Raw genomic sequence first — 8,589 nt, 5'->3', positions numbered from 1 at the left:
AGGTATCCATGGCCTTGTGAAGACCCCACTGATGTGCTTTCAGTGGCAGGTTTGATGTGGTTACCACTAGATCCCCAATGATGTAGACCAGAAGTTCCCAACCTGAGGTCCATGAGGTTATTGCAGAGGGGCCATGAAAAAAATAAAAGATAAATAAAAAGGATCATAGAAAATAAGTTTTAAATAAATTGACACGTTACAATCAATTATTATTTTTAAATTAAATATCTTCCAGTGATATTAATTGCTCTCCAAAAATCTCTGTTGTGGTTTCCTTTTTCATTTATTGAAGCGTACATAGCACTAGAATTGGCTTTGATGAGGTCTGTGAATGGTTCAGGGGGGCAATTGGGGGTCTGACCTAGTGAAAAAGTGGGAACTACTGTTATAAACACACCCCAGTCCATTTTTCACCACTTATAATAACACCTCTAACCTTTTCTGTTCCCTGGGTGTTTTTTTACTCTGGCAGCAAGACCTCAACATTATTACCTTTCTTCCTTCGCCACTGATTTTTCCCACTGGTTAGTTTGTCTGAATTTTTGCTGGGTGGTCTTTTATGTTATTGGCTAGTTTAAACAAATATGCATTTTTCATTGTTTTGAGGATATTGTATTATACCCCAGACACTTTGATGTAGTTTACACAAATAGCAGCATTAGGGTAAAACAGGTTAGGGAGAAACCTAGTCAACAATCAGATGTTGCTGTTCTTTAGTGCATGGTGAAAAATACAGAGAGAACTAACCAGTGGGAAAAAGCAGTGGGGAAGGAGGGAAGGTCCTTATTTAATAAAAATCCCAGTGATGTCAACAGTATCTGGCTTAAAAATAATAATTAACAATAGTAGCTAGCTCTTACATAGTGCTTATTATCGGTAGAGTTCAATGTACTTTACAAAGGAAGCCAGAAAGTATTTTATGGATGAGGAAACCTAGGCACAGGGCAGTGATGTGACTTTCCCAGATTTGCCCAGCAGGCCAGTGGCAGGGACATAGAGTTCTTTTGGATGTGGCCATTTCTATTCTTTTCCAATTCAAGATTTTAATTTTGGAATCTGTTGTCATCTGTCCTAATCAGTACTCCCTTAGCTATTTACTCTAACCCATCCTGGACATGTTTCCTAATCCTTATCAAACATAGCCAACCATTTTAGTTTCTTATCTTGCCAAGTGTTTCATTTACTAGGCTTCTGCTCTTCCTGAATTTAATGCTGTTATCCTGGAAGAGGATTTACCTGCTCAGTTGCCATAAGAAACAAGGGATCTACTTGCAATCTGCCTTGGGTTAAAGTAGACGTTAGGATAATTTGGTTCCCTATTGCTTATGACTTGCTTTGAACAAAGATATATTTGTAGGAGGTGAATCTGGTAAATCAGAAAGGAAGCTAAGCCCTGATCCATTTTATTCTGATGAAGCTGACCAAAGAGGAATGGGCTGTTTGGATAAGTGAGAATTTACTTCTGGCCAACAGGATGGTAAATCTATGGAAGGAGGGCTGCACAATAGTCTAACTCTGTTCTGTTTAAATACCTACACCTACACTAAAGAGTTTTGTTGACAAATCTCATGGCGCGTCCACACTAAAAATGTATTCTGCCAACAGTAAATTGACAGAACGCGGCACTTTTGTCAACAGACTTCTGCTGCCCCCCCCACAAGGCAGAATGCCTTTCTTGACAAAATCTGTTGACAAAATAGCTGCATGGACGCTCTGGGGGGTCTCTCTGTTGACAGACAGGGCTTCTGGGTCATCAGGCAGCCCTGTCTGCTGTGCTTCCTGTTGCCCATTCTGTCGAGAGAGTGGCCAGGCAATCTAGCTGCTCTCTGTTGACAGAGTGGATTGCTTTTTCAATCTGCTTTCATGTGTGGCTGCAATCTGTTGACAGAAGATTTGTCATAGACAATGTATCTGCTCATTAGAAATAACATATGTGCTGAGTTTTCTACTATTTACTATCACTAATTACTGTTTTCTCTCAAAGGGAACTGGATGAAAAAAGTTAAGATGTTTTTGTTGTTTGCTTTGTTAGTCCCCATTAGTGTGAAGGTATAAGAATGCTAAGCAGCAGTAGAAAATGAGGAGCATTCCCTGGTCCAGCTCCTACTGATGTATCAATCCCTGAAGAAGCTGGCTATGTTGCATGTGATGTGTGGAGATGTACTCGTTGACTACCGTTTCCTCAAAAGTACGGGCTGGTGGAAAGGCCAGACAGTCCCTCCTTGAAGACATGAGGAGAAAGGAGATGTCATTGGCTGTGCCTTATCTTTATTGGTTCTCAGACTTCCCAGAATATTGTGCCCTGCTCAGCAGTCAGATTTGTGTTGCACCCACCCACATTCCCTCTCACTTAAAAATTGCTTGCTTAAAAAGTCAAACAAAGATACAAAAATATCACACCACACCTTTACTGAAATATTGCTGGTTTTCTTACTTTTACCCTAATATAAAATACATTGACTGGAATGTAAACAGCCTACTCACATTTCAGTGCATAAACAAGTCAGAAAGTTTTAATTTGTACTGATTTATCTACCATTTTTTATATGGCCTGTTAAAAAACTAGATAAATATCCAGATGAGCTGATGTGCCCTTCGGAGAACCTCTGCGTATCCCCAGGGTACACGTACAGCTGATTGAGAACCACTGTCCCAGACAAGGATAAGTGGAGGTTGGTGTACTGTGCTCCCTGGCACGAGGCCAGCGGTGGATGAAAGTGGCTTTGCTGGGCCAGACAGTAGATGTAGGGGTTTGAGACCGTTTAGGAGGCACTTCAGTTGGGAAACACTTATGGGCAGCTGAGTGTAGTCAGATTAAGGCTTGGTCTATGTTAGGCAGATAAGTCTATTGTAGATATGTGTTCTAGCTGCGGCAATTGCGTAGCTAGAATCAACTTATCTGTAATAGACTTACCTGACTATCTTCACAGGGGGAGGTCAGTGGGAGAAACTCTCTCACCGGCCTTCTTTATACTCCTCACGAGTCAACTGCCGATCCCAGATAGTTCGATTCCATGTGTTTCTATGAGATGCATGAAATTGAACTCTGGAAGATTGATCCCAATAGGGTCAATCTTCTGCACAGTCTAGACATAACCTCAGAATCTTACAAAGAATCTGGGCTACTTATAGGAGTTGCAAAGCAGAATCCAAAGCAGGGAGTGATACAGGAAACTAGCTAACTTGGTTTACGTTCATAATTAGTTCTTTGATGGATTTATGACTCATGCATAGACTGTAGCTAGAGCCTGTGACAGCTCTGGCATTTTATGTGTTGTTTTGTTTTACCTGATTCCTGTAAAAAAACAAACCTGAAAACTCAGCAGTTTCATTTCTGTTTCAATGGCCTTCCACTGAATGTTCTCTCTAGGTTGTGAGACCTTAGCCCTGCCAAACCAAGGCCTGGTTCTCCTCTCACTTATACCAGTGTAACTCTGTTGGCTTAATTGGTTTTTTGCAGTGATAAGAATGAAGAACGAAGCTCTGGACCTTCTTCAAGAATCAGGAGAATCTCTGAGAATTTCAGATTCATATCAAACTCTTAAACCATGACCCTAATTTTCTCCTCCAAGCCTTTAGCACTGATGCTTCAAAACATTTGTTATGAGGAACGTAGAAAGATATTTGTGTGACAATGAATGTTACAAAGGTCCAAATATGTCACCCCAGTAGTTTACAGCAAACTCTCAATGTTGCAGATCCCCATTTAGTGGACTTCGGGAACAACAGACATCTGCCAGCCCCCCTGCTGTTCCCGAAGCTCACTTAAATGGGGTCTGTAAAATCCTAAAGCCTGCCCTTCACCCCTCACACACAAAAAAGTAAGGGACTTACTGGATCACTGTGGCTGAACCCTCCATGGTGGCCTGGACCGCTGCTGGAGCCGCCATGTGCTTCTCCAATGAGGGGTAGGGCGCATACATGGCAGACAGCACCAGCAAATGCAACCCACCCCGGTGGGAGGCACGCGTGGCAGCTCGTGCAGTGGCAGTGGCTCTTTCAACCACATGGCAGATCCCCTCCAGCTGTGCACAGTGGAAAAACTCCAGCCACACCGCGGAGGGGTCCCAGCCGTAGTAGGAAAGCCTCAGCTATGCTCAATGAGGTTCCCACAGTCACATGGTGGTGGAGTCTCAACTGCAGTGGGAAAGCTCCAGCTGCACACAACAGGGTCACCCCCAATCTTGCAGCAGCAGGATACCCCAGCCCTGCAGCAGTGGGGTCGGCAGCTCCAGCCAGAGCTGTGGGCTCTGGTGGCTCCTCCACCAGTGGTGGCTCCTTGGGTGAGTCACGAGCATTTTTTTGGGAGGAGGGCTGGGGGATCCTGGTGGGGATGTGTGGGCAATAAACTCTCTATTTAGCGGACTTTCACTTTAATGAACACCCCTCCACTAATTAGTACATTAAATTGAGAATTTACTGTATTGAAATAATAAAAAAAAGACTTCTTACAGGACCTTTCTTTTAATTATTTTTATCACCATTCATTGTTGCCCAAGGTTCATGCCTATTGAACTGGTGCCATTTTTGACATTTAGATTCATATCTGATTCCTGTAGCTAATTTTATGCAATATGCTTATGGGAAACTGGTGCTTCACACGATCCTTGATGTTATTCCTACCCAGAAGTCCATCAAGTATACAGCTTCGTTATTGCTCCAGAATGCACTCTGACCTCATTATATGGCAGGGGTGTTTTTGCACAACTGCAAACTCCAGTCTTTGTGCAGTTGCTGAAGCAAGGATTTTCATTCATCGCTATCTCATTAGGATCTCTAATCTATTGCCTATATAACAAACTATATAGGGACAAAGTACTCCTTGGTGTAGCTGTACTGACTTCAATGGAATTACACCAGATATTAATTTGGCCCATTATTCTTGCCCCCTTACAATGAGGTAATACTGTTTCTGTGCAGCAATGATCTGTAGCAAGTTTCCATTTTTCACCATCCCCCTGGATACAGAAACCCTGATCACATAATTGAGATTTTTGGGCGAGTTTCTGTGATCAAAAAGGTCCATTTTATGTCCAGACATTCAATTCCCATGGAAGTCATTTTATTCTCTGCCTGACTGAAACATTTCAGAGTTCCTAGGCTTAGCAGAAAACCATAGGAGCTGCAACTTGGGGTGCTGCCATACATCCTGGTTTGAAGCAGTAATAATAACCCAAATACATGGTTTCTGCTGTCAGCACCCCATTATAAAAATTGTTACAGTGACCCTGCAGAAAGCCCAAGAATCAGAGCCAAAGTTTGACTTTTGTACCCCCATTCTGAAGCCACCATAAATTCAGGATACCCTACTTAAGTCTGTATGTGGTAATCATACCTCTATATGGAGTCTTTGACAAATGTTGTCATCTGAAAATGGGCATACTAAATGTGTCCAGTTATATGATAATGTTCTCACTTCCATAAGTGGAGATATTAGTATATGTTAAGAGAGTACCCGGTGACTTGGCTGCCTTTTACCTACATGTGCAAAAATCCAACGATACATTTAAAGGCCTGTATTTGCACATGCAAATGGATGTGCAGGCATATCTCATTAGGTATGGTTTTGAGAGGCTATTGAAAGTGGCCTTTACATTATTTCAGCTTCCTTTTCAGGTTTGACAGCTTTAAAGTCAACAATGAGCTATTTTAGAAGTGCCTGGTTCTCTTCCAGTTCAGTGCCTCCCTTTGCCCTCACACTGCATTGTTTATTAGCTAATCAGAAACTTCTCACTGTTACCTGTGGCTATCTCTGTCTTGTTTGTAGTTTGTGTTTGTTGCCTCTTGTCTTATATTTAGATTGTAAGCTCTGAAGCAGGGACCATCTTCTCATGATAGGTGTGTACTGTTCTTAGATCAATGGGGTCCCAATTGCCAACTAGGACCACGAAGCACTACGACAGAGCAACTTATTAACAATAACAGCACAGATTCAAGGCATACCCAGTGGAGATTTCCATCTGGGTCTTAGCACTCAGCCACTTGTAAGTAACCTTTTTGTTATATTCTTAAATAAGGGTTGATAACAAAGAGAATCTTTCGCCTAACTCCCCACCACCATGTCCAGGTCACTGGATCAGTAGCAGGAGTGACTGATTAAGAATGACCAAAAAAAAAAAAGGGTGGGGGGAAATGAAAGAAAAAAACCTACAAGGTGCATTTTCTTGCCAATCTTATGCACTTCCCTCCTACCACATTAAAGATGAACAAATGGTTCATTTGTTGCTGAAATGCTGCACATCTGTGTCTAATCGTAGTTAATTATAAAGAGTGGAGTCTGTAATATTCCCAGCCCCAGAGCTCTAAAGGGCCCATCACTTTATTCTGTAGTTTTCATTGCCAACTTTTGTAGCTGCCTCTTTCTATAATCAAGCATCAAAAAGGTAGAGATTTCACAGCATCCCTGGCAAGTAAAACAAAGTATTCCAGCTAACATTACAGCAATGACTAATCAGGGTGTCCCAAGAGGAAACTTTGCAATAACTCTTACAAAGCCAACAAAGGTAATGAGGACAATTGCCACAGCTGTGACATTTTAAGCCAAGCAAAATTTAAGGAACCAGGTTTGTTCTTTCCTGGCAAAAGAGTTATGGGACAACGTGTAAATAACCCTCCAAAATGGAGAGGGTGATCCATAGGAGACACATGGTACCAAGAACGACCATATGACTTGCTGTAATGCTTTTGTTGTTTTATCAAAACAGAGCTCATAGCTAAATTCTATTAATTGCTGAATGCTGTTTTGTTTGGCAAATACAGGAAGCAGTTTACATGGCTACGTGGTGCTCTGGTTCACAGTGCCTCTGAAATAGTATTATTGTAATGGGATAACACTGATTAGGGACAGTTCCCTGAGGAAGGAGGCCTTTTGATGATTGAGTCATTTCCTTTCTCTGCTCTACTTCAGTATAGATAGTGCTTCTCTCACCACAGACACACACCCTTTGTATCCGTAGGGTGCCCAGCAGGGGGTTCAAAGGTGCACGCCCTGGCCCAAAATGGAGATGCTTGAGTTTACAGTTCCTAGAAAATGCAAAAAAGCAGTGATCAGCAGAAATATGTCCTTGTACTCCCCGGTCATATAAAACTAACACTACTTGGTACTTATCCCTTTAGTAAAGAGACCTCAAAGCACTTTTTAAAAGCCACCTAATCTCAAAATACCCCTGTGAGGCATTGAAGTGATATGCTGTTACAGTTTAACGGGTTTGCCCAAAGTTACACCTGTGTCAGTGGCTGAACTGAAGAGTCCAGAGGTGAAATACTAACCCCAGAAGTCAAGGAAATTTTGTCCACTGACCTCAGGGGAGCAAGGTTTTCACCCCAAGGGTCCTGAGTCCCAATCCCTGCTATAGCTACTAGATCACACTACTTTTTAATTTTGTATCTATCACCCTGTTGGAAAAGAAATCCTCCTTCCTAGGAAGATATTAAAATGCTACGCTGAACATCCTTTGTTTTGAATACTAAGATTGAAGAAACTGCCTTAAATCAGAAATCCTGGGCTAGTTAGGACTTTGCTTCTTCTTACTGCTTGTTACATTCACAAAGGAATATGAAGGCGACTTTGCAGAACTTCGTATTGTTTGTTGGGTGTAACTGGATGACTAATTGGAGTACAGAACCTGTTCTTTATCAAATATTATTAGCCCCCTGTTTTATTAGGCTTGTTTCTTCTCTGTTACATTGCTGTATATATGGAATAACTCCACTGCAGTCAGCAGAGTAACACCAACTGGTGTAAGGTAGTGAGAGGAGAATTAGACCCAAAGTTTTTCCTCCAGTCTTTGACTCGTGAGTACCGAGTTCTTGATAGCCTCCCCTATACTGCTTGATGTCTGCTACTAAATCCATTAGAACATTTGTCTTCACAGTTTAGAGTTTAGATCACAGTTTAGAGTTCAGCAAGTATTTGTGCCGATCAAGAGCAGCCAGCCTTAGTTTGCTTGTTTAATATTTTCTCAAGTGCTTATGGCAGGTGCCAGTTCTGGAGAGTGAGGGTCCCACTTCATGCACAAGTTACATACAGCTTAGGCAAGGCAGCGCAGACTCACCCCAATCTGACACCACTGTAGCTCAGTCCTGGTCTGGCCAGACTCCTTCCACAGGCGAGAGAGCAGTTCATTTTTCAGATCAGTAAGTGTTGTATTTTGTTGTTAAAATTATAAGCAAGCTGTCAGTTCATACCAGCTCTAAGGCTGTGACATGGTCACCTGCCATCAGTGAAGAACATGGTACCCATCCGTAAAAGAAAGACCATCAGCTTGTTGTGCATAGGCCACTGAACATACATTACATGGTGGCAACTGCTGGTCACTACAAATTTGGAGCTAATTCAGAGTGGTGACCTAGAGGTGAAATCTTATATATCCTAGTACTGGAGATTGGCCATACTCAGAACCCCAGCTCTCCCCCGCCTGAAAAAACAGGCGACATTCAGCTCAAGATTGAGATAATGCAGCTAGGTCCATCTCTACCATATCCATACCTGAGCTTGCTAGTCTGCTTATACTTGGTCATGTGGCCAGAGAGGATGTTTTAATGAAACAAACCATTGATTAACAAGAAAGTGCTCCTATTACCACTTCC

This window comes from Carettochelys insculpta, chromosome 6 (assembly GCF_033958435.1).
Source record: "Carettochelys insculpta isolate YL-2023 chromosome 6, ASM3395843v1, whole genome shotgun sequence".
NCBI lineage: Eukaryota > Metazoa > Chordata > Testudines > Carettochelyidae > Carettochelys > Carettochelys insculpta.
This window is presented reverse-complemented; position numbering follows the sequence as displayed.